The sequence below is a fragment of the Macaca nemestrina genome, chromosome 4 (assembly GCF_043159975.1).
Source record: "Macaca nemestrina isolate mMacNem1 chromosome 4, mMacNem.hap1, whole genome shotgun sequence".
NCBI classification, from domain to species: domain Eukaryota; kingdom Metazoa; phylum Chordata; class Mammalia; order Primates; family Cercopithecidae; genus Macaca; species Macaca nemestrina.
The window spans coordinates 153,950,894-153,976,846 of record NC_092128.1 but is presented as its reverse complement, the minus strand read 5'-3'; the positions used below and the strand labels follow the sequence as shown (position 1 = coordinate 153,976,846).

At 49.1% G+C, this 25,953-nt stretch overlaps 1 protein-coding gene across 2 annotated transcripts in view; it reads left to right on the top strand.

Moving 5' to 3' along the window:
• Positions 1-7,054: 7,054 nt before the first annotated feature.
• The window catches only part of LOC105483399 (carbohydrate sulfotransferase 12), a 58,518-nt gene continuing 39,619 nt past the window's right edge, over positions 7,055-25,953 (top strand). The window contains exons 1-2 of one of the 2 annotated variants that reach the window (XM_011744251.3): positions 7,091-7,137; positions 23,285-23,421. The gene's annotated coding sequence lies outside the window, so the exon portion shown is untranslated. Of the gene's footprint in view, positions 7,138-23,284; positions 23,422-25,953 lie in introns of both variants that reach the window. The other variant, XR_011622639.1, reaches the window with a different exon arrangement.

The window sequence follows — 25,953 nt, the reverse complement described above, 5'->3', positions numbered from 1 at the left end:
TCCTGGCTAACATGGTGAAACCCTGTCTCTACTAAAAACACAAAAAATTAGCCGGGCGTGGTGCCGGGTGCCTGTAGTTCCAGCTACTCAGGAGGCTGAGGCAGGAGAATAGCGTGAACCTGGGAAACAGAGCTTGCAGTGAGTGGAGATCGCACCACTGCACTCCAGCCTGGGCGACAGAGTGAGACTCTGCTCAAAAAAAAAAAAAAAGATCACGAGATTAGGGTGTCAGTGTGGTCGGGCTCTCTCCTGGGTTGCAGACAGCCACCTTCTCCTTGTAATCTTACTCGGTGGAAAGATGGGGAGGAGACCAGACGCAGTGGCTCACGGCACTTTGGGAGGCCAAGGTGGACAGATCACTTGAGGTCAGGAGTTCAAGACCAGCCTGGCCAATATTGTGAAACCCCGTCTACTAAAAATACAAAAAAAAAAAAAAAAAAAAAAAAAAAAAAAAAAATTTAGCCGAGTGTGGTGCAGGTGCCTGTAATCCCAGCTACTCAGGAGGTGGAGGCAGGAGAATTGCTTGAACAGGGGAGGTGTAGGTTGCAGTGAGCCGAGATCTCGTCACTGTACTCCACTGGCCTGGGTGACAGCGTGAGACTGCATCTCCAGAAAAAAAAAAAAAAAAAAAAAAAGAGGGAGAGGGCACTCTCTGAGGTCCTTTTTATATGGGGCCTAATCCCATGGTTGAGGTCTCCATCTTCATGACCCTTTCTCCTCCCAAACGCCCCGCCTCCGAATACCATCACCTTGGTGTGAACACATGAACTTGGGAAAGAATGACACAGACATTCTGTTGGCTGCAGTGCAAGCCTGGACCATCAGGACTTGGCTACAATTCCCAGTGCCTTCCCCCACAGAGTCCCTGACGCTTGCTGGCCATACCCGTGGCAGCCCTTAGCATGTGGAACTGGGGGTCTGGGCTGATCCACCAGTTCTCTGAGCGCTCCTCAAGTCAGGGCCCAGGTCCACTCCACCTTGGCTCCTCCAGGATTGGCCCATAGTCCCTCCTCTTCCCTCCCTTTTGGGGGCTCCTGTTGCCTACAAAGAAAACTGTCACCTCTGCAGCATCTGGCCTCTACTGGCCATTCCGGCTACCAGGAGGGTAGGGCAGGAGGAGGTGGAGAGGGCTTGGTAGGACAGGGGCATGGGGCGAGGTGGGAAGACTTGGCCTCTGTATGGTGGCCTCTGGGTGACAACGCCATACACATCCCTTCAGCTGCCATGGTGATGACTCTGGTGCCTGTATATCCTTTATATCCTTTCCCCTGTATTTATTTATTTTTATTTTTTATTATTATTATTATTTTTTTGAAATGGAGTCTCACACTGTTGCCCAGGCTGGAGTGCAATGGTGTGATCTTGGCTCACTGCAACCTCTGCCTCCCGGGTTCAAGCAATTCTCCTGCCTCAGCCTCCTGAGTAGCTGGGATTACAGGTGCCTGCCACCATGCTCAGCTAATTTTTTGTATTTGTAGTAGAGACAGGGTTTCACTGTGTTGGCCAGGCTGGTCTCGAACTCCTGACCTCAGGTGATCCACCCGCTTCAGCCTCCCAAAATGCTGGGATTACAGGCATAAGCCACCATGCCCGGCCTCCCCTGGGTTCAAGACACAAACATCCAATGGTCTGATAAGTGTGATGTCCTGTGGGTGTCTCTAACTCAGCACGTACAACACCAAGTTCATGACGTTTCCTCCCCAAAACCGTTCTCCTCTGTGGTCTATCTCTCACATGGTACAACCATCCACTCCACTGGCCGCCCAGAAATCGGGTTATTGCCCCAGCTCCTCTCCCTTCCTCCTTCAGCTGATCCCTAAACCTGCCCTATCCATTCTAGCTGCCGTCTCCCCACTATCTATCAGCTTGGTCCTCTTCCTGTACCACTGCATAAACCTAAGTCACCATCACCTCCATGGGGACCACAGCAGCACCTGCAGCCCCTCTCTGGGTGCAAACCTGGTAGGTGCTAGCATTTTGCACATCTCTGACCACATGCATGGCCATGGCAGTGGGAGGGACAATTATTTCAAGCATTATGCAGAGAAGGAAATGGAAGTCCCAGGTCATGCAGTGGTTGAGTAACGGTCTCATCATCCAGTCCTGGGTTCCCACCACCTCCCTCTTACCTGACACTGCATGAAAGAATGCAGCCAAGAAAGACAGGGATGGGGGTGGGGAGGAGTGAGCTCATGGTGAATCAGGAGGGCTCCTCAGTCCATTCTCTTGGTCGTTTCTATCTTATCTTATCTTATCTGTACAGACAGGGTCTCATCTTATTACCCAGGCTGGTCTAGAACTCCTGAGTGCAAATGATCCTCCTGCCTTGGCCTTCTAAAGTGCTGGAATCACAGGTGTGAGCCACCATGCCTGGTCCTCTTGGATTTGCTTTCCTTTTATTTTTTTGAGACAGATCTCACTCTGTTGCCCAGGCTGGAGTGCAGTGGCACGATCTTGGCTCACTGCAAGCTTCACTTCCTGGGTTCAAGTGATTCTCCTGCCTCAGCCTCCCAAGTAGCTGGGATTACAGATGCCTGCCACCAAACCTGGATAATTTTTGTATCTTCAGTAGAGACAGGGTTTCATCATGCTGGTCAGGCTGGTCCTGAACTCCTGACCTCAGGTGATCCGCCTGCCTCGGCCTCCCAAAGTGTTGGGATTACAGGTGTGAGCCACTGTGCCTGGCCCCTCTTGGATTTTCATATCATCTACATGGTTAATTGAATTTTCAATTCACAGACCTTGTTTTGTTTGCTTTTCATATCCTGTTGATGATGCTTATATGGATCCCAGGGCTAGAGGTCATCAGGATCTCCCAGTAGCAGCCTGGCCAGCATAGTGAGACCCCCATCTCTACAAAAAAAAAAAAAAAAAAAAGAAATTAGCAAGGCATGATGGTGCGCACCTGTAGTCGCAGCTACTCAGGAGGCTGAGGCAGGAGGACTGCTTAAGCCCAGGAGGCTGAGGCTGCAGTAAGCCATGATGGCACCACTGCACACTCCAGCTTAGATGACAGAGCAAGACATTGTCTCTTAAAAAGACAAAAAAAAAAAAAAAAAAAAAAAAAAAAAAAAAGAATCTCCCAGAACTTCATAGCTGCTACTATTAGTAGCAGCTGATGTTTCCTGGCTGATCACTTGCCTAAGCCACAGTTACTTCTATTTTTCCTCTGCTGCAACTCTGGTTATGAAACCAGAAATAATTGTAGCTGGTAGAGAGACACTGAAATACCTCAAAGTAAAATCCAGAGGCTGGGCCAGGCTGTGGTCAGCCCGGGGGAGACCACAGCCATTGCAGAGGGGCCCAGGGTCCCTGAAGGTGGGTGGCAGCCAACGGAGCTGCTGGGGGGGGGGATGGGCAGCCAGCTTGAAGGAGCCTGGAGCCCAGAAGAGGAAGAGATGAAAACCATCACAGAGAGGTGCCTCCAGGGCCGAGCTGAGGCCCTGGCCAAGGAAGTCACAAGACTGTAGCGTGGCTCCATCTTTGAGGCCCACAATTTGGATTCAGGTCCTGGCTCTGTCACTTACACGGCTCTGTGTCTCTGGCTAGTTGGTTACCTTCTCTGGTCCCCTGCTTCCTTATCTGTAAACGAGGAGATAAGGTACAGCCACTGCAGGGTGGGTAAGCAAAAGGTATCTGCATGTTGCTGATGTAACAGGCGAAGTTGACATAAGGTAAAAGTAACCATTTTAAAGTGAACAATTCAGGAGCATTTAGGACACATTCACAATGTTGCTGATGTAAGAGGTGAAGCTGAAGTAACACAACAGTAACCATTTTAAAATGAACAATTCAAGGGTATTTAGTGTATTCAAAATGTTGCTGATGTAACAGGTGAAATTGACATAACACAAAAGTAACCATTTTATTTATTTATTTATTTATTTATTTATTTATTTATTTATTATTTTTGAGACAGAGTCTCACTCTGTCACCCAGGCTGGGGTGCAGTGGCATGATCTCCACCTCCAGCCTCCACCTCTCAGGTTTTTGTTTGTTTCTCTGTTTTGAGATGGAGTCTTACTTTGCTGCCCAGGCTAAAGCAACCTTCAACTCCTAAGTTCAAGCGATTCTCCTGCCTCAGCCTCCCGAGTAGCTGGGATTACAGGTGCCCGACACCACACACAGCTAATTTTTTGTATTTTTAGTAAAGACGGGGTTTCATCATGTGTTGGCCAGGTTGATCTCGAACTCCTGACCTCGTGATCTGCCTGCCTCAGCCTCCTAAAGCACTGGGATTACAGGTGTGAGCCACCAAGCTCAGCTGACCTCTCAGGTTTAAGTGATTCTCCCACCTCGGCCTCCCGAGTAGCTGGGATTGCAGGCGCCCGCCACCACACCTGGCTAATTTTTGTATTTTAATTTTTTTTTTTTTTTTTTTTTGAGATGGAGTCTCTCGCTCTGTAGCCCAGGCTGGAGTGCAGTGGCCGGATCTCAGCTCACTGCAAGCTCCGCCTCCCGGGTTCACGCCATTCTCCGGCCTCAGCCTCCCGAGTAGCTGGGACTACAGGCGCCCGCCACCTCGCCCGGCTATTTTTTTTTGTATTTCTTAGTAGAGACGGCGTTTCACCATGTTAGCCAGGATGGTCTCGATCTCCTGACCTCGTGATCCGCCCATCTCGGCCTCCCAAAGTGCTGGGATTACAGGCTTGAGCCACCGCGCCCGGCCTGTATTTTAATTTTTAGTAGAGACAGGTTTCACCATGTTGGCCAGGCTGGTCTTGAACTCCTGACCTCGGGTGATACCCACCCGCCTTGGCCTCCTGGAAGTGCTGGGATTACAGGCATGAGCCACCGCGCCCGGCCTGGCTTTTGTTTTGAAAGTGGGAGAGGCCTGATACTGTTTAAATCTAAAGGTAAGAGGCTGGGTCATGCCTGTAATTCCAGCATTTTGGGAAGCCGAGGCAGGAAGATTGCTTGAGCCCAGGAGTTGCAGACCAGCCTGGGCAACATGGCAAGATGCCATCTCTACAAAAAATACAAAAATTAGCCTGGTGGATGGCGTATGCCTGTAGCCCCAGCTGAGGTGGGAGAATCACTTAAGTCCAGGAGATGGAGGCTGCAGTGAGCCATGATCACGCCACTGCACTTCAGCCTGGGCGACAGAGTGAGATCCTGTCTCAAAACAAACAAACAGACACTAAAGGGAAGGATCCAATGGAGAGGAGACAGAGGTTGAATGTGTAAGACAGAGAAGAAAAACTGATAGTGAGAAATTTTTTTCTTTTTTGAGACAGAGTTTCGCTCTTTTTGCCTAGGCTGCAGTGCAATGGCGCGATCTCGGCTCACTGAAACCTCTGCCTCCCAGGTTCATGCGATTCTCCTGTCTCAACCTCCCAAGTAGCTGGGATTATAGGCATATGCCACCACGCCCAGCTAATTTTGTATTTTTACTAGAGACGGGGTTTCACCATGTTGGCCAGGCTGGTCTTGAACTCCTGACCTCAAGTGATCCACCTGCTTTGGCCTCCCAAAGTGCTGGGATTATAGGCATGAGCCACCACGCACGACCGATAGTGAGAAATTTCTAAGCTGAGACAGGCATCATAGGGAGACATTGCCAGTGGCTGTCATCTTATTTACGTACATGCAATTACATATATGTATGTATACAACATACATATTATACATGCATAATTATATATGTATGTGTATAATATATAAACATATATACTACATACATACACATAGTAGGTAACATGTATGCATTACACATACATATAAACATATTATCCACTGTGAATGTGTATATAATATACACATATATTTTGTGGTGGTGGTTTGTTGCTTTTTCCTCCCACTAGAATATACGCCCCAGGAGGGCAGGGGCCTTGCCCATCTCCCTCACTTCCGGTGGGTGGGGACTCCTTTGTGATTGGCTGCATCACAAAGTGGATGCAGTGAAAGAGTGAAGTGAAAGTGCAGTGAAAGAGTGGAAGAGTGAAGAGACGACCTTGGTTGGAAGGCTGCCTCGGGAGTCCATCAGAAGGGGCCGCCTAAAAATATCATGGATTGAAAAAGTTCTGGGGGCGGATGGTGGTGATGTGAATGTGCTTAATGCCACTGAAGGGTGTGATTAAAAATGGTTAAGATGGTAAATTTTATGTTATATATATTTTACCATATTAAAAAAAAAAAATCACTGGGCCTGGTGCGGTGGCTCACGCCTGTAATCCCAGAGCTTTGGGAGGCTGAGGCAGGAGGATTGCTTGAGTCCAGGGGTTCAAGACCACCCTGGGCAACATAGTGAGACCCCCTCGTTTCTATTAAAAATTAAAAATTAGCCAGGTGTGGTGGCACCTGTCTGTAGTTCCAGCTACTCGGGAGGCTGAGGTGGGAGGATGGCTTGAACTCAGGAGGCTGAGGCTGCAGTGAGCTGTAACTGCACCACTGCACCCCAGCCTGGGCGACACAGCGAGATCCTGTCTCTAAACAAATAAACACGCACAAAACTACACTGATGCCAAGAACAATTACTGCATGCTCACTATGCATTAGGCATCTTGCTAAGCTCTTTACCCGTGTCATCTCATTTGTCTCACATACTCCCCGCAAGGCAGGGTCACTAACCTATTGTATTTTACGGATTGGCGACAACCTCAGAGAGGTTAAGTCACTTGCCCAAGGTCACACAGCGAGTTTCAAGCCCCAGCTGGTGAGCATCACGATCCTTTGCCAATGAGCCGATGCTCGAAAAAGGGTCGGGTAGACAACAGGCACTGCATAAAGGCTGGTTAACGGGACCGTGTTTGGCTACGGCGTGAAGCTCCGGGCTTGGACGGCGAGACCGCTACGCGCCCCCGAGCCGCCGCGCGCCCTCCCTGCCGGGGCGGAGTCAACGCCGCGGATTGGCTGCTGAGGAAGGGGCGTGGCTCGTGGCGGCCGGTGGGCGGGGTCGATCTCTGGCGGTAAATACGGCGCCACATGGCACTGGCTCGCGAGGGCGGGGGCGGGCTGGCGGGGCGCAGGCGCGCTGAGGGCGGGCGCCCCTCGGCCTCCGTGGCCCCTCCGGCGGCCGCGACGTCTCGCGAGAAGACGAGCGGTAGGCGGGGCTCGGGCGAGGGGGGCGGGGCCGGCGAGGGCGGCCTCTGGAGGGTCCCCTAGTCGCGGGGCGACGGCGGCGGCTGCGGGCGCGAGGTGAGGGGCGCGAGATGAGGGGCGCGGCGGGCGGCGGGCGGCGGGCGGCGGGCTTGGGGGCGCGGCCTCCCTCCCTCTCGGCCTGTGCGGGGCTGCCGGGGCCCGGGCGGTGGTCCCGGGCCGCGCTGAGGGGCGCGGGTCGGCTCTCCTTAGCCCGGCCTGGCGGGCGCGTCTTGGGCCCGGGTTCGAGTCCCCGCGCTGGCGCGCTGTGTGACCTTGGTCCTGCGCGCGCTCTCTCTGAGCCCCGCTCCTCGCCCTCGGCCAGGGCGACCCCAGCCCTGGGGCCCTGATCAGCGCGTTCTGCGGCCCCTCGGGGTCTGGATGAGAAATCTGTGGTTCTGATTCAGCGAGGGCAGAGGCTGCAGCGGCCCCGCCGGCCCCCAGTAGTCTCCCTGCCCGGCATCAGCCTCTGCCGCCCGGCAGGGACAGGACCGCTTCCCGGGCGTGGAATTCCAGGATCCTCAGCCCCCGAGGGTTCCCCCCCCGTGCCTGCTGTCACCTGAACGGGGCTCCCCGGCCCCCCAGACCCCCTCCTGTGCCTGCTGTCACCTGAACGGGGCTCCCCGGCCCGGCCGACCGCAGCCCTGGAGCCTGCAGACGCCAGCAGCACCGGCAGGTCGCTCAGGGTATCCCTTAAATGACCTCTTACTCCAGAAGCCGCAGCCCTGCCTCTCTGCGAGAGAAAACCGTGCATTTAGTCCGGGAACAGTGGGACTTAGACCTCCTCTGCGGGCTCCTGGCCACCGAGACACCGCCGGCAAAACCTTGGCTCGGGTAGAGGCTCCGTCTGGCAGGCAGCACAACAAGCCGTAGTGTTTCTAGCATTATTAAATTATTTAGTTTATAATCGGGGCTGTGGGGACTCGGAAACCTGGGGGTGAATAGAAATGTGGGTTGCAGGCGCAGTGCTGGACGCAGTACATCTTCCAGGACACCAGGTCCTACGGTGCTGCTCCTGGCTGTGGGTGGCTGGGGACAGCTGGGCGGGTTCCCCTCCTACCCCCACGCGGGGACACAGGTTAGCCCCTCACCGTGAGCATCTGGGGTTGGGAGTCAGGACTGGTGTCTGAGTGAGGACGGAGAGAAAACAGGGGTAACGAGGACATTGCTACACGAAAGTGCAACGCTTGAGATCTGAAGGAGCACCTGCCTGGAATGTCATAGTTTTATTTCCCTGCAAAGGAGTTCATGGGACTTTGGGCTGATGCTTTGGGGCCAGCGGTAACTGTCTGCTGCCACTCAGCAGACTCCAGCTTTTTTATCAAACCTCCAATCGAGTGCAAGATGCCAAGCTGGGGTAGATGGCGATAATAGTGTGGGCCTTGCCCTGGGAGCTCACGGCCAGCCTGGCTACGACAGTGTGGGGTTGGGGCTGTGGTGCAGGCGTTAACAGAATGTGGAGACATTTTCTGACGTTTTCCACAGTGGAGAGGACCTATGAATTGGGCCTTTGGAGGCAAAGGGCATGCGGAGATATGGAAGTGAAAGCGATGTTTGGGGGAGATGGTGGGTCGCTGTGTTCTTGGTGAAGTGGGGTTTGAGGATTGGGTTGGAAGCTAAGACCGGAAGGCCGGGCGAGGTGGCTCGTGCCTGGAGGTACAAGACTGGAGGCACTTTGGTGAGCACTTTGGGAGGCTGAGGCGGGTGAATCACCTGAGGTCAGGAGTCTGAGACCAGCCTGGCCAACATGGTGAAACCCCCTCTCTACTAAAAATACAAAATTTAGCTGGGTGTGGTGGTGCACACCTGAAGTCCCAGCTGCTTGGGAGGCTGAGTCAAGAGCATCGCTTGAACCCAGAGGCAGAAGTTGCAGTGAGCTGACATTGGACCACTGCACTCCAGCCTGGGCAAAAGAGTGAAAAAAAGACTGTAAAGATGGATTTCTGATTGTGCAGGGGCCTGAATGCTGTGCCAGGGAATTTAAGCTTTTATCCCTTTGGTGGTGGTTTGGGTGTGATGCGATTAGATGTGTTTCAGAAAAGTGATCCTGGTGAGAATATGAGAGGTGGGTTTTGCATCTGGGCAGTGGAGCTGAGTTGAGTAAGTTTGTGGGGCGTGGGTGTGGGACAGTGAGAGAGTGGGGGCGGGCATGGAGCTGAAAGATGGGGGTGGCGCTTTGTGAGATGTGGTGACCTGTAGCAGCAAGGGCAGCCGGGACCTCTAGCCTGCGATGAGGAGCGCTGGGGCTGGGTGGGGGAGGAAGAGCCAAACACACGTAGGCTTTAGACCTGCAGGGTTGGCAGTATTAGTGGCCATCCTGGAGATGTGACCTTGTAGAGAAGAGACAGCCTATACAAGGAGGGAATCCCCAGGAACCCCAGTGGGAAGGGATCGAGAGTTGAAGAGAGGCCTGTTGGTTGGCTGACCTTGGGCTTGCAGTTCCTTGACTACGCACAGTCATTGAGGCTGGCGGGTGATTCTCTTCTAGAGTGGGTCTGGGCCTGAAGGAGCCATCGGTGGGAAAAGATGGGTTATTGATGATACTGAAACACATGCGGTTTGTCGTTTAAAAAAAACCTTACATCTTGAGTTTCAATTCTTGAATTGTCTTTCTCTTTAGAGAGTAGCTGTTAGTTTCATACCTACTTAGTGGGTCTGTGGCTGCCAGCAGGGCTGTAGGCCCGCAGATGTGCCTGGAGATAATTGACTCTCCAACTTATTACTTCCTGCTGTTAACCAAGGTGGTGGTTTCTGTAACTGTTTAGACACTTTAAAGATATTTCAGAGAAGAATGGGAAACAGGTACAGTTGAGTACGGGGTAGGGGCACAGTTGAGTACGGGGTGGGGGCACAGTTGAGTACGGGGTGGGGGCGCGGTGCTGTACAGGGCACAGGAGGAGGAAGCGAACAGGGCCCCTTTGGCTCCCAGAACATGACCAGCTGGGGCTTTTCCCTCTGGACAGGAGGATGGATGTGTCTTTGAGGAATCTGAGTGGCCCAAGAGAAAAGACTAAAATTAATGACATCAGGAGGTCCCCAGTCAGCAGGCCCAGCTGGATCCCTTGCTAACGAATTAATAACCCCCTCCCAGTGTTCAAGGCATCAAGCTTCAAAAATCCCCATCCCTTAAATATGAGCAGATAACCAAGGGCATCTGAAGAAAACCTCTGCTACACGAGATTGAGACCGGAATACACACTGGGAAACAAGAGAGCATACAGGAAGGAGCCTTAGAAAGCAGGCTGTCATTAATGTCCACACGGAGGTAAGAGAAAATATCGCAAACGTGAGGCAAGAACAGGAAGCTCTAAAAAAAAGCCACCAAAAGGAGCATTCAAAGATCCAAAAAGAGAACTCTCGTATATCTATTAAAAAAAGCAGAAATAAGAAAATCAGTTAGTGGGTGAAAGATAAAGTTGAGGAACTCCCTCAGAAAGTAGAACAGAAAAGCAAGGAGGTGGCACATGAGAGAAAAAAGAAACGGAAGGGATCAGATCAGGAAGTCGGCAGCTGAATAGTAACAGTTTCAAAGCTGAGGTGAGAGGATCGCTTGAGGCCAGGAGTTCAAGACCAGCCTGGGCAACATAGCAAGACCCCATCTCTACAACAGAATTTAAAAATTAGCCAGGTGTGGTGGTGTGCACCTGTAGTCCCAGCTACTTGGGAGGCTGAGGTGGGAGGATCACTTGAACCCAGGAGTTTGAGGCTGCAGTGAGCTGTGATCATGCCACTGCGATCCAGCCTGGGTGACAGAGCAAGACCCCGTCTCTAAAAAATAAAATACTTTTTAAAAAGTTTCCACAAGAAAACAATAGGGAAAACAGGATGAAATTCACAAAATAATTTCCTAAAACCCAAAGTTTCTGGGTTAAAGAGGCTGGGTGTGGTAGCTCATGCCTGTAATCCCAGCAATTTGGGAGGTAGGAGGATCACTGAGGTCAGGAGTTCGAGACCAGCCTGACCATCATGATGAAACCCCATCTCTACTAAAAATACAAAAATTAGCCAAGCATGATGGTGGGTGCCTGTAATCCCATACTTAGGAGGCTGAGGCAGGAGAATTGCTTGAACCCAGGAGGCAGAGGTTGCAGTGAGCCCAGATCGTGCCACTGTACTCCAGCCTGGGCAATAGAATGAGACTCTGTCTCAAAAATAAAATAAAATAAAATAAAATAAAATAAAATAAAATAAAAGCCTGGGCAGCAAACTTGGATAGTAAGAGAGGCTGAGTTTCAGATAAACACTAGTGAAAGCTTTTGAGGGGAAGGATTTATTTGAAAGCGTGTCTGCGGCTGTTGACCCCAGAATTTGGATAGTGAGACTTTGGAGGCCAGGTGCTGTGGCTCACGCCTGTAATCCCAGCACTTTGGGTGGCCGAGGTGGACAGATCACTTGAGGCCAAGAGTTTGGGACCAGTCTGGCCAACGTAGTGAAACCCCGTCTCTACTGCAAATACAAAAATTAGCCAGGCGTGGTGGCGGGTGCCTGTAATCCCAGTTACTCAGGAGGCTGAGACAGGAGAATTGCTTGAACCTGGGAGGTGCAGGTTGCAGTGAGCCGAGATCATGCCATTGCACTACAACCTGGGCAACGAGAGCGAGACTCCGTCTCAAAAAAAAAAAAAAAAAGATACTTGCGTTCCCACTCCAGGACATACTGTTGTGAAATCTCAGAACAAGAGAAAAAGTAAAAACAAATCACAAATAGGTCATCACAGGTCAAGAGGCAGAAGGTTAGAACATGTGGAAAAAGGCAGAAGAACGAACTACAATTAAAATGAAAAGAAGCAGAAGGGCCTGGGCTTTTTCGAAGCAGCACTGGATGGCAGGAGACGGGAGGGCCTTGCCTGAGAAATTCTGAAGGATGCGTTTTCAGCCTGGAAGTCTACACTCAGGCAAGGGAGGTAGGGTAAAGACACCTTCAGACTCGCTCCCAGATTTGTTCCTCATGCTTTCAGGAGACAATTGGCAGATGTAGTCTCCCCAGACGAGGCAGTAAGTCTAGACTGAGACTGGCTGGTGGGAACAGGATTTCCTCCAGGTTAGAGGTGAAAAGAACCTGCTGAAGGGAGATCCCAGCCAGGTGCTGGCGAGGAGAGCAGCTGTGTCCTGACCCCAGCTCGTCAGAGACTCCTTGAAGAGATTCTTTGGGAGAAGATGAAATTAGCAGGACACCTGACGTGCTGGAACATCTGGAGAGGAGTTGAAACAGTTGGCAGAGTTGGGGCGGGATTAGTGATAAGTACTAAACAAAGCAAATGAAAACACAAGACTGTTATTAGTTCCAGGGAAAATAAACCATCGTGTGGGGAAAAGAAAAATAATTATGGTGTACTACAAGGCGCAGCTGTGAATAGCCTCTCCGCAATGGTAATAATTTACGTAAACACTGACTGCTACTCTAATTGAAATTACGATGCGCCTGGGCAGAGAAGGTGTGGGGAGCGCATTTTCCCCTGTTGCCTCAGGAAGTCAGTCGCTAATGCCCCAAGTTGAACAACCAAGGTTCACTCTGAAGGCAGACGTTAAAAGAATTAGCTAAAAAGAATTATGGAGGCCGGGCGCGGTGGCTCAAGCCTGTAATCCCAGCACTTTGGGAGGCCGAGACGGGTGGATCACGAGGTCAGGAGATCGAGACCATCCTGGCTAACACGGTGAAACCCCGTCTCTACTAAAAAAAATACAAAAATCTAGCCGGGTGAGGTGGCGGGCGCCTGTAGTCCCAGCTACTCGGGAGGCTGAGGCAGGAGAATGGCGTGAACCCGGGAGGCGGAGCTTGCAGTGAGCTGAGATCCGGCCACTGCACTCCAGCCTGGGCGACAGAGCGAGACTCCACCTCAAAAAAAAAAAAAAAAAAAAGAATTATGGAGAGGGTAGGGTGCAGTGGTTCCCACTTGTAATCCCAGCACTTCAGGAGGCTGAGACACGAGGATCACTTGAGTCCAGGAGTTCGAGACCAGCCTGGGCAACATGGTGAAACCCTGTCTCTACTGAAAATACAAAAATTAGCCAGACGTAGTGGCCTGTGTCTGTAGTCTCAGCTCCTTGGGAGGCTGAGGTGGGAGGATCACTTCACTTGAGCCCGGGAGGCGGAGATTGCAGTGAGCAGAGATCGAGCCATTGCAGTCCACTCTAGCCTGGGTGCTAGAGCAAGACCCTGTCTCAAAAAAAAAAAAAAAGAAGAATCCTGGAGAAGGGCGGAGGTGAGAAAGGGAAGCAGAGACAGAGACTGCTGAGTTTCCTAATAAACTTCACCTCACGGAGTGATTTCACTCTTTCATCGATATGTATGTGTAGCATTGAACTGACACAAATGGGAACGGTCTCAGATGGACTTTCTGCTCTGGCAGAATGGGGGCCCTCGCCTGCCTCTGTGCATCGGCCTGGTAAGAGGGAGGGTTTCCTTGCTGGTTTCCTCTTGGTTATTGTCATTGTTCTCCGTATCCTGTCTCCTCGTTGTGGTCGTTTATCAGAGATTCTGAGCGCTTTCTTTTTTTGTTTGTTTTCTTTGAGGCAGAGTCTCGCTCTGTCACCCAGGCTGGAGTGCAGTGATATGATCTTGTTGCAGCCTCTGCTTCCTGGGTTCAAGTAATTATGATTACAGGCGTGAGCCGCCACGCCTGGCCAAGCGCTTTCTTTCATCATTTTGTAAGGGGGTTTTAAAATATACCCACCAGGAGAGAGAATATGTTATAGGCCATTCTTCACCTGTCCCCACTTTTCAGAAATGAGGCAATCAGAGTCTGTCACATTTGTTTGGTTTTTGTTAGAACAACACTTCTTTCTTGAGCAAGTACTGAGTGCCAAATGCTACTGTACGCCTTGAGAATACCCACGGTGAGACAGGATGAGGACCTCCCTTTTAAGATTTCAGTACGGGAAGACAATGAGCAGATTAACCAGCCAATCTGAGGTATTTGAGGCTGGGCACGGTGGCTCATGCCTGTAATCCTGACACTTTGGGAGGCTGAGGCAGGAGGATCACTTGAGCCCAGCAGTTCAGGGATTCTGCGATTGTGCCCCTGCACTCCAGCCTGGGTGACACAGCGAGACACTACTCTAAAACTAATAAATACACGATGTGAGGTAGGGATGGGATAAATGCTGCTATGAAGAAAACCAGGGTATGGGGCTGCGAAGTGCAGGGTAGAGGCGAGACACTACTCTAAAACTAATAAATACACGATGTGAGGTAGGGATGGGATAAATGCTGCTAGGAAGAAAACCAGGGTATGGGGCTGGGGAGTGCAGGGTAGAGGTGAGATACTACTCTAAAACTAATAAATACACGATGTGAGGTAGGGATGGGATAAATGCTGCTAGGAAGAAAACCAGGGTATGGGGCTGGGGAGTGCAGGGTAGAGGTGAGACACTACTCTAAAAATAATAAATACATGATTTCAGGTAGGGATGAGATAAATGCTGCTATGAAGAAAACCAGGGTATGGAACTGGGGAGTGCAGGGTAGAGGCCAGGACCTACTTTCTCAGGGTGGTTAGGGAAGGCCTTGCTGAGGAGGTGAATGTCGAGCAGAGATCTGAAGGAAGTGTGGGACTGCCCTGGGATTCCCCAGCTGAGGGACGGTGATGCAGAGGCCCAGCAGCAGGAGCCTGCTGGATGCGGTGAATGAACGGCAAGGAGACTGTTGAGGCTGGAGAGGGTCGCCAAGGGGTACTGTGACAGGAGAGGAGATCAGTGGAGTCCCCATCACGGGCCATTGGAAGAACTCGAGATAGGAAGCCACTGGACTCCAGTGATCAGAGATGACGTGATCCGACTTTTAACAGAATAACCAGGGCTTTGGGGTTGAAAATGGATTCTGTGGGCCTGAGAGCAGAAGCAGGGAGACCGGTTTGGAGGCTGTTGCAATAACGCAGGTGAGAGCTGATGGTGATTGGGGCAGGGTGGGGTGTAGGTGGGGCAGAGGGGACTTGACAGGTTAGAGCCTGGATACTTGTTAACTTTATTTATTTTTAAATTTTGAGACGAGATCTCACTCTGTCACCCAGGCTGGAGGGCTGGAGTACAGTGGTGTGATCATAGTTGACTGCAGCCTTAGCCTCCTGGGCTCAAGAGATCCTCTGACCTCAGCCTCCTGAGTAGCTGGGACTACAGGTGTACACTACCATACCTGGCTAATTTTTAAATTTTTATACAGACGGCTTCTTGCTGTGTTGCGCAATCTGATCTTGAACTCTTGGTCTCAAACAATTATCCTGCCTTGGCCACCTAAAGCGTTGGGATTACAGGTGTCAGCCACTGCACCTGGCCTGAGCCTGGATATATTTTGCATGTAAAGCCCTAAGCAGGTTCTTATGATCATAGTGAGATTTATTATCATTTTCTTCTGAAAAAATTTCTTTGAGTTGACTTAACTCTGTTTTGGTTTTTTGTTTTTGTTTTTTTTTTTTTTTGAGATGGCGTCTCGCTCTGTTGCCCAGTCCGGAGTGCAGTGGGGCAATCTTGACTCACTGCAACTTCCACCTCCTGGGTTCAAGCAATTCTGTCTGCCTCAGTCTCTCAAGTTGCTGGGATGATAGGCACCAGCCGCCACACCCAGCTAGTTTTTGTATTTTGTAGAGACGGGGTTTTGCCATGTTGGCCAGGCTGGTCTCCTGACCTCAGGTGATCCACCCAGCTTGACTTCCCAAAGTGCTGGGATTACAGGAGTGAACCACTGCGCCTGGCCAAGAATTGACTTAACTCTTTTTTTTTTTTTTTTTTTTTGAGACGGAGTCTGGCTCTGTCGCCCAGGCTGGAGTGCAGTGGCCGGATCTCAGCTCATTGCAAGCTCCGCCTCCCGGGTTTATGCCATTCTCCTGCCTCAGCCTCCCGAGTAGCTGGGACTACAGGCGCCCGCCACGTCACCCAGCTAGTTTTTTGTATTTTTTTTAGTAGAGATGGGGTTTCACTGTGTTAGCCAGGATGGTCTCGATCTCCTGACCTCGTGATCCGCCCATCTCGGCCTCCCAAAGTGCTGGGATTACAGGCTTGAGCCACCGCGCCCGGCCGACTTAACTCTTAAGTCAGTTGAGTCAAATGAGTTATCATTTGTATTCTAGAGTCAAATATCATGCAACAAATACTTGAACCTTATGAGGAATACAGAAGGTACATGAGATATGATCCCTGTCTTCTAAGAGCTTGAAACCCAGTTTGGGAATATTGGACTGGTATACGTGCGTGGATTTCCTGTCTACTTGGGAAGTGCTGACGTAGCTGATGGCCTCTGTGCCCTAGGACCAGCTCTGCTGGGAAGTTACTTTACTTCAAAGGCTAAGTTTGGGCTCGATTTTCATTCAGGTTTCCTGGGATATAAATTAACATTCCGTTCTCATCAATGTGACCATTTATTACATATTTTTATTTGGATATACCGTCAGATGTAGTTAACTGAACACAAATGAAGTAATTTTATAAGCAAATAAACCATAAATTTCACGTGGTTCCTGGAGGTACCACGTGAAAATGTGTCTTCCGATGGGGGTTTTAATGAAGCACCACTGTGTGTAAGTTCCAGGCAGCCCAGGACATGCAGAGAGCAAATATTGACCCCAGTAACAGAAACTTTCCACATTTGTGTTGACTCCAGCGATGGGAACTGCAGTGAATTATTTGCCTTATATAACATCTGTAAAGCTGGATGAGAAGTAGGTAGTTTCTGGTCTTCGTGCCAGTAGCATAAATAAATAAACTTGAAACATTTTTGGACTTCTTAATGAAGGTCATGTCACTCGATTTAGTGCTCTAGAGCTTGGTTATTTGGACACGAAGAAGTTACTTCCCTCAGCAATAAAGGAAATAGAAATTTGACTGTCTAGTGAAACCTACCAATTCTGCATAAACATACGCCGTAGAGGCCAGCAGAGCAGAGTGGCAAGGAGGGGGGGCTCTCCAACAACAGCGTGAGTTCCCATGCCTGCTCTGAACACTGCTAGCTCTTGTAGACTTGTGCAACCTATGAGGTTGACAGTAGGGGGTAAGGCAAGATTGGTAAGATTTGCTGTAAACCACCAGAAGGCTATTAATGGAAGTAGAGTTTGGAGCCCTCGGGAGAGTATTATGATGCGGCTATGAGTTCGTTCATAGTTTGAGTTTGCTAGGCAAAATAGTGTGGATGAAGTGAGTCCATGGGCGATTATAAGGATAATTGCGCCAGTGAAGCTTCAGGGGGTTTGAATGAGGGAAGCTATAATGACTAAGGCTGTATGACTTACGGAGGAGTATGCCATGAGTGATTTTAGGTCTGTTTGTCGTAGGCAGGCTGAGCTTGTTATAATCATGCCTCATAAGAATAGTATGAGGAATGGGTAGGCTATGTATTCTGTTAATTTTTTGTCCCCATTTCATCCCAGTTCATGTGAGGATTAAACAAAGTAATATGTGCAAAGCCCTTAGAACATCACTTTTGACAACATGTTAGCTATTGGTATTGTTATTTAAAAATCAATTTGCACATAGACAGTTTTTTTGTTTTTTGTTTTTTTTTTTGTGTGTGTGTGTGTGTGTGTGTGTTTTTTTACTATTGATAACTGGCTCTTGGTAGAAAGCATGAGTAATAATAAAAATAACACATATTTGTGTAACAAATATTTGAGGGCCTGATGAAGACAGAGCTAAGTAAGGCCAGGGGCAGAGTCTAAAGAAAGTGCTTTACTATTTTATGGAACACTTAGCTGTATTTTCTTGTTTTTGTACTCTCAGTAGCTCTGGTTAGCAGAAAGGCCTAGTTTGTTCTTCTTTTGTAGATGGACTGACAGTCAGACATAAAAATGACTTGGCCCAGGCCACTCAGCAGAGGCCGGACTTGGTCCCGGTATCCCTTCCCTCTTCCTCCCCGTCCGTCCGTGTCTGCGCGGAGCTCTGCACTGGTGTTTTCTTCTGTATTGTGGAAATTGGTGAGAGCCAGACCGTTGCATTCCTATTAGAGAGAGAAGTGTTAGCCTCTGGAGATCAGCTTCATAAAGCCACAAACATTTTCTTTTTAACTTTTTTTTTTTTTTTGAGACGGAGTCTGGCTCTGTCGCCCGGGCTGGAGTGCAGTGGCCGGATCTCAGCTCACTGCAAGCTCCGCCCCCCGGGTTTACGCCATTCTCCTGCCTCAGCCTCCCGAGTAGCTGGGACTACAGGCGCCCGCCGCCTCGCCCGGCTAGTTTTTTGTATTTTTTAGTAGAGACGGGGTTTCACCGTGTTCGCCAGGATGGTCTCGATCTCCTGACCTCGTGATCCACCCGTCTCGGCCTCCCAAAGTGCTGGGATTACAGGCTTGAGCCACCGCGCCCGGCCCTCTTTTTAACTTTAAATCAGATGTATTGAGGTATGATTTACATGCAATAAAACATACCCATTTTAAGTATGCAGTTTGAGGAACGTGGCCAAACATGTGCACCTTATACCTACCTCTGCAATCAAACAGTAGAGCATTTCCGTTGCCCCGAGTTTCCTGGTACTCCTTTGCAGTCTATGATTTTCATCAGAATTTTGGCCTCTTTTAAGCATCATATAAATGGAACCATTGAACATGCAGTCTTCTACGTCTGGCTCCTTTTTCAGCGTGCGACCTGTGGCATTCACCCATGAATCAGCCATTCACCCTTTGCACACTCACTTGCTAATGGACATTGGGGTTGTTTTCAGGTTTTAGCTTTTTTTTTTTTTTTTTTTTTTTTTTTGAGACAGTCTTGCTCTTGTCACCCAGGCTGGAGTGCAATGGTACGATATTGGCTCACTGCAACCTCTACCTCCTGGGATCAAGTGATTCTCCTGCCTCAGCCTCCCGAGTAGCTGGGATCACAGGCACCCGCCACCACACCCAGCTAATTTTTGTATTTTTAGTAGAGATGGGGTTTCACTATGTTGGCCAGGCTGGTCTCGAACTCCTGACCTCAGGTGATCCACCCGCCTCAGCCTCCCAAAGTGCTGGGATTACAGGCGTGAGCCACCGAGCCTGGCCAAGTATCTCATATTAATTTGCATTTCTTTGATGACCGGTGATGTTGAGCACTTTCCTGTGTGCTATCTGACTATCTGTACTTCTTTTGTGAAATGTCTGCTCAATTTTTTTGCTCATTTTTTAGTTGGGTTTATTGTATTTTCAGTTGTAAGAGTTCTTTATGTATTCTGGATATAGGCACTTTGTTAGATTTACATATTGGGAATATTTTCTTCCAGCCTATGGTCTGTCTTTTACTTTCTTTTTTTCTTTTTCTTTTTTTTTTGCCTCTCTGAGATGGAGTTTTGGTCTTGCCACCCAGGCTGGAGGCGTGATCTTGGTTCACTGCAACCTCCACCTCCTGGGTTCAAGCGATTCTCTTGCCTGAGCCTCCCGAGTAGCTGGGATTACAGGCACCTGCCACCACGCCTGGCTAATTTTGTAATTTTAGTGGAGACGGGGTTTCGCCATGTTGGCCAGGCTGGTCTTGAACTCCTGACGTCAGGTGATCCACCCTTCTCGGCCTCCCAAAGTGCTGGGATTACAGGTGTGAGCCACCGTGCCTGGCCTTGACTCTCTTTAATGGTAAAATTTGAAGATCCTAAGTTTTAAATTTTGATGAAGTCCAGTTTACCACATTTTTCTCTCATAATTCGTGCTTTTGGTATCCCAACAAATCTTTGACTTCTCCAAAGTCATGGAGATTTTTTCCTGTTTTCCTCTGAACGTTTTAGTTTTAGTGTTTATATGTAAGGCCGTGATCCATTGTGAGTTAATTTTTGTGTGAGGCGTAGGGTTGAGGTTCATTCTTTTTCATACAGATATCCAGTTGTTTCAGCACCATTTGTTGAAAAGACTGTTTATTCCTTATTGAATTACTTTGCCACCTTTTGAAAATAGCCACATACATGTGGATCTCTTTCGGGACTTTATGCCGTCTCATTTATCTCTATAGACATACTTCAGAGATGTTGCAGGTTCAGTTCCGGACCACCACAATCAAGTGAATACCACAGTAAAGCGAGTCAACAAAGTTTTTGCATTTCCCGGTACATATAAAAATTATGTTTGGCCGGGTGCGGTGGCTCACGCCTCACTCCCTGCACTTTTGGGAGGCCAAGGAGGGTGGATCACCTGAGGTCAGGAGTTCAAGACCAGCCCGGCCAACATGATGAAACCCCCATCTCTACTAAAAATACAAAAAATTAGCCAGGCATAGTGGTGGGCACCTGTAATCCCAGCTACTCAGGAGGCTGAGGCAGGAGAATCACTTGAACCCCGGAGGCGGAGGTTGCAGTGAGCCACGATCGTGCCACTGCATCCCAACCCAGATGACAAGAGCAAAACTCCACCTCAAAAAAAAAAAAAAAGTTATGTTTACACTGTACCATAGTCTGTTAAGTGTGCAGTAGCATTATGTCTAAGAAACAATGTACATACCTTAATTTTAAAATACTGCTAAAAAATGCTAACAATTATCTGAGCCTTTAGCGAGTGGCAGTCGTTTTGCTGGTGGAGGATCCTATCTTGATGTTGATAGCTGCTGATTGATCAGGGTGGTGGTTGCTGAAGGCTGGAGTGGCTGTGGCAATTTCTTAAGACAGCAATGAAGTGTGCTGCATTTATTGACTCTTACAAAAGGTTTTCCTGTAGCACATGATGCTTTCTGATAATATTTAATCTTCTCAAACCTTGCCACTGCGTTTTCATCTGAGTCTATGGAATATTCTAAGTCTTTTATGGTCATCTCAGCAGAGTTCACAGCGTCTTTTCTCAGAGTAGATTCCTTCTCAAGAAACTGCTTCTTTTTGTCTTCGTAAGAAGCAACTCTTCATCCGTTCAGCTTTGAACATGAGATGGCAATGATTCAGCCACATCTTCAGGCTCCACTTCTAATTCTACTTGTCTTGCTATTTCCACCACATCTGCTGTTACTTCCTGCACTGGAGTCTTGAACTCCTCAGAGTCATCCATGAGGACTGGAATCAACTTCTTCAAACTCCTATTAATGTTGCTATTTTGATCTCCTCCTGCGAATCCCGAATGTTCTTAAAGACATTAGAATGGTGAATCCTTTCCAGGTTTTCAGTTTACCTTGCCCAGATCCTGCAGAGGAATCGCTATGGATGGCAGCTTTAGCCTTACAAAATGTATTCCTTTAGTAATAAGATCTGAAAGTCAAAATTACTCCTTGATCCATGGGCTGCAGAATGGATGTTGTGTTAGCTGGTGTGGAAACAGAAACAGATCTCAGTCGATTTCTAGGTGTATTTTGCCAAGGTTAAGAAAGAAACAAGTCATCGTAGGATATGCTTTTTCCATAGAGAGTTTTGGGAACTTCAGCATTTAAAGAGGAAGAAGTAGGCAGGAGGGGAAGAGGGGAAAAAAAGGAGGTGGTGTAGGCACTGAGGCCAGTGGTCACATTTTTGTGAGGCCTTGAGTACCATTCAGTGAATCTACATTTTACACGTGAAAAGAAGGGAGTGGGGCAGAGTCACATACGCCTTCTTCTCCGCACAGTAAATCTGCATTTTGCATGCGATAAATAAGCGTGTAAATTACTTTATCTGGGAAAGAAAAGAAGGTAGTGTTTTTGTTTTGTTTTGTTTTTGCATGACTTGGTTGCTAAGCATAACTTTCCCTTTAGCTTGGTGAATTTGGGGTCCTGAGATTTTATTTTCCTTTTGCAATGTGTATACAAAGAGATTGATGATAAGGAATTGGCTCACACGATTACGGAGGCTGAGAAATTCAGACCCTGGAGAGCCAATGGTATAACTCCAGTCTGAGATGGAGTCCAAAGGCGGAAGACCAGTGTCCCAGCTCAAAGACAGGCAGGCAGAGACAGTTGATTTTCTTACTCTACCTTTTTTTTTTTTTTTTTGAAGCAGAGTCTCGCTCTGTTGGCCAGGCTGGAGTGTAGTGGCGCAGTCTCAGCTCACTGCAACCTCTGCTTCCTGGGTTCAAGCGATTCTCCTGCCTCAGCCTCCTGAGTAGCTGGGATTACAGGCATGTGTCACCATGTCTAATTTTTTTTTTTTTTTTTTGGTGATGGAGTCTCGCAGTGTTGCCCAGGCTGGAGTACACTGGTGCGATCTTAGCTCACTGCAACCTCGACCTCCCAGGTTCAAGCTATTCTCCTGCCTCAGCCTCCTGTGTAGCTGGGATTACAGGCATGTGCCACCAGGCCCAGCTAATTTTTGTATTTTTAGTAGAGATGGGGTTTCACTATGTTGGCCAGGCTGGTCTCGAACTCCTGACCTCAACTGATCCGCCTGCCTTGGCCTCCCAAAGTGCTGGGATTATAGGCATGAGCCACGACGCCTGGCCTTATTCCACCTTTCTGTTGTACATGGGTCTTCAGTGGACTGGTTGAGGCCCTCTCATACTGGAAGGGCATCTGATATCTCAGTCCACCCATTTGGATGTTACTCTCCTCCAGAAACACGCCCACAGACACACTCAGAGTATGCTTAACCAAATATCTGGGTACCCCCTGGTCCAGTCCAGTTGACACGTAAAATTAGCCATGTATTACGTGACCTTTTTGTATGATAATGTCAGTTCTGCTGTAAAAATGTGGAAAATGCCCTTCTGGGGCACTTAATACAGGTCTGGCCATGTGGCAGCATCTTCCAGAGTAAGGATGGCCGTGGTCGCGTCAGGGTGACACACGGCTGAATACCAGCAAGCTAAGGCCACAGCTGTCTGCTGCCAGCTGCCTTTTCTTTCCCCAGTGTTTTGCCCACAGTTAGCAAGAAGGGCGTGATTGGACCAGTGGCCTTGTGTGGGCAGCCGGCATGGGCTTGCTCCCTGGGGCTGCAGAGTCTGCCCCTGGCTTCACGCCCTGCATGTTGTGTGTGAGCAGAGAAACATTTAACAGCCCCACCCGGAGCTAAGACGCAGCTCTGTCAGCCTAACCGCAGTGTTTGCCTTTAAACCTAACCTAATAATTTTCAGTGCCATTTATGAGGGCATCTGACACAGCCCCTGCGGAAAAGCACCCCCAACCCCTGCAGTTTCCTGGCGGACGATGCTTCTCGGTGAAACTTGGCTCTGTGGGTTCCCCTGCTGGAGGCAGGAGCCCACAGTTGGTGTGCGGCAGGCGAGTTATACGTCTGTTCATCTGAGATGCCTCTGCGTGCTCTGCTTCAAATCACGGGGGGCTTTTTGTGGAAAGAGTGGGAGATTTGCATTTGGAAATCATGTCCTATTTCTTTTTAATGAAAAATTACTTTATGGGTTCAGTGTTGCCCGTGATGTGTTTTGGAAACAGGTGGGATCGTGACCACAGTGCTCAGCCCAGTGGTTCTATCAGACTATTCCCTGAATGCTTCTCTCGTGCCCAGAAGGTAGCAAGAGTCACGTGGGCTTCAGACCGGAGCCGCGTCAGTCACCCGGCCAGACATTCCGGTATGTCCAAGCTGTTGTTCTGTGGTTTTGTTTTTTGAGATGCGGTCTCACCCTGCCACCCAGGCTGGAGTACGGTGGCACAATCATAGCTTACTGCAGCCTTGACCTCCTGGGTTCAAGCCATGTTCCCACTTAAGCCTCCAGAGTAGCTGGGACCACAGGTGTGTGCCATCATGCCCAGCTAATTTTAAAAATTATTTGTAGAGATGAGGTCTCACTGTGTGGACCAGGCTGGTCTTGAGCCCCTTGGCTCAAGCAGTCCCCCTGCCTTGGCTTCCCAAAGTGCTGAGATCACAGGCATGAACCACCATGTCTGGTTGTCCAAACCACCTTTTAAAGTTAAAGCTTGGCTGGACGCAGTGGCTCATGCCTTTATTCCCATCACTTTGGGAGGCCGAGGCAGGTGGATCACTTGAGCCCAGGAGTTCAAGACCATCCTGGTCAATATGATGAAACCCCATCTCTACTAAAAATACAAAAATTAGCCAAGCATGGTGGTGCACACCTGTAACCCCAGCTTCTCAGGAGGCTGAAGTGGGAGGATCACTTGAGTGGGGAGGTTGCAGTGAGCCAAGATCACACCACTGCACTCCAGTCTGAATGACAGAGTGAAACCCTGTCTCAAAAAAAAAAAAAAAAAAAAAAAAATGGCCGGGCATAGTGGCTCACGCCTGTAATCCCAGCACTTTGAGAGGCCAAGGTGGGTGGATCCCCTGAGGTCAGGAGTCCAAGACCAGCCTGGCCAACATGGTGAAACCCGTCTCTACTAAGAATACAAAAATTAGCCGGGTGTGGTGGTGGGCGCCTGTAATCCCAGCTTCTCGGGAGGCTGAGGCAGGAGAATCACTTGAACCCAGGAAGCGGAAGTTACAGTGAGCCGAGATCATCTCTGCACTCCAGCCTGGGCAACAAGAGCAAAACTCCGTCTCAAAAAAAAATTTTTTTAAATACAAAAATTACCATTGTAACCATTTTTAAGCATGCAGTTTGGTGGTGTTAAGCACATTCACGTTGCTCTGCAGCAATCATCACCATCCATCCCCAGAACTCTTCATCTTGCAGAACTAAAACTCTGTACGCATTGAACACAAGCTTCCCATCCCCCCCTCCCCTGCCCCCACAACTACCATTCTACTTTCTGTCTCTAGGAATTTAACTGCCCTGGAAACCTCATATAAGTGGAATCTTAAAATATTGGTCCTTTTGTTTCTGGCTTATTTCACTGAGCATAATGTCTTCAGGGTTCATCCATGTTGTAGCATATGTCAGAATTTCCTTTCTTTGGAAGGCTGAGTAATATTCCACTACGTGGGTTGACCACAGTTTGCTTGTCTGTTCATCTGTTCACGAACACTTGGGTTCCTTCCACCTTTTGGCTATTGTGAATGATGCTGCTGTGGACATGGGGGTGAAGCATCTCTTCAAGACCCTGTAAGTTGGGTCCTGTGGCTCATGCCTGTCATCCCAGCACTTTGGGGGGCCAAGGTGGGAGGATCACTTGAGGCCAGGAATTCAAGACCACCCTGGGCAACATAGCAAGATGCTGTCTCTACAAAAGATTAGCTGGGCATGGTGGCAACCACCTATAGTCTCAGCGACTCAGGAGGCTGCTTGAGCCCAGGAGTTCAAGGCTGCAGTGAGGTTTGATGGCACCACTGCACCCCAGCCTGGACAACACAGTGAGACCCTGTCTCAGGAAAAGAACAACAACCTTGCTTTCAGTTATTTTGGGTATGTACACAGAAGTGGAAATGCTGTATCATATGGTAATTTTATTTTGTTAATAGTTTTTAAGACAGAGTCTCACTCTGTCACCAAGGCTGGAGTGCAATGGTACAATCTCAGCTCAGTGAAACCTCCGCCTCCTGGGTTCAAGCAATTCTGCCTCAGCCTCCTTGAGCAGCTGGGATTACAGGCGTGAGTCATCACACCCGGCCCCTCATATGGTAATTTGATATTATAATTCTGTGTTAATTTTTTTTTTTGAGACGGGGTCTCACTCTGTTCCCCAGGCTGGAGTGCAGTAGTGCCATCACAGCTCACTGCAACCTCCACCTCCTGGGCTCAAGCGATCCTCTTACCTCAGCCTCCTGACTAGCTGGGACTATAAGTGCACACCACCATGTCCCGCTAATTCTTTTTCTTTTTTTTTTTTTTTTTTTTACATTTTTTTGTAGAGAAGCATCTTAGTGTGTTTCCCAGGCTGGGGTGCAGTGGCAACATCATAGCTCACTGCAGCCTCAAACTCTTGGACTCAAGCAATCCTCTCACCTCAGCCTCCTAAGTAGCTCAGGCTACAGGCACACACTATCATGCCTGGCTAATTTTTTGGGTTTTTTTTTTAACTTTTTTTTTTCTTTTGAGATGGAGTCTCGCTCTGTTGCCCAGGCTGGAGTGCAATGGCGCAATCTTGGCTCACTGCAACCTCCACCCGCCAGGTTCAAATAATCCTTCCATCTCAGCCTGTCAAGAAGCTGGGATTACAAGTGTGCGCCACCACACCAGGCTAATTTTTATATTTATAGTGGAGAC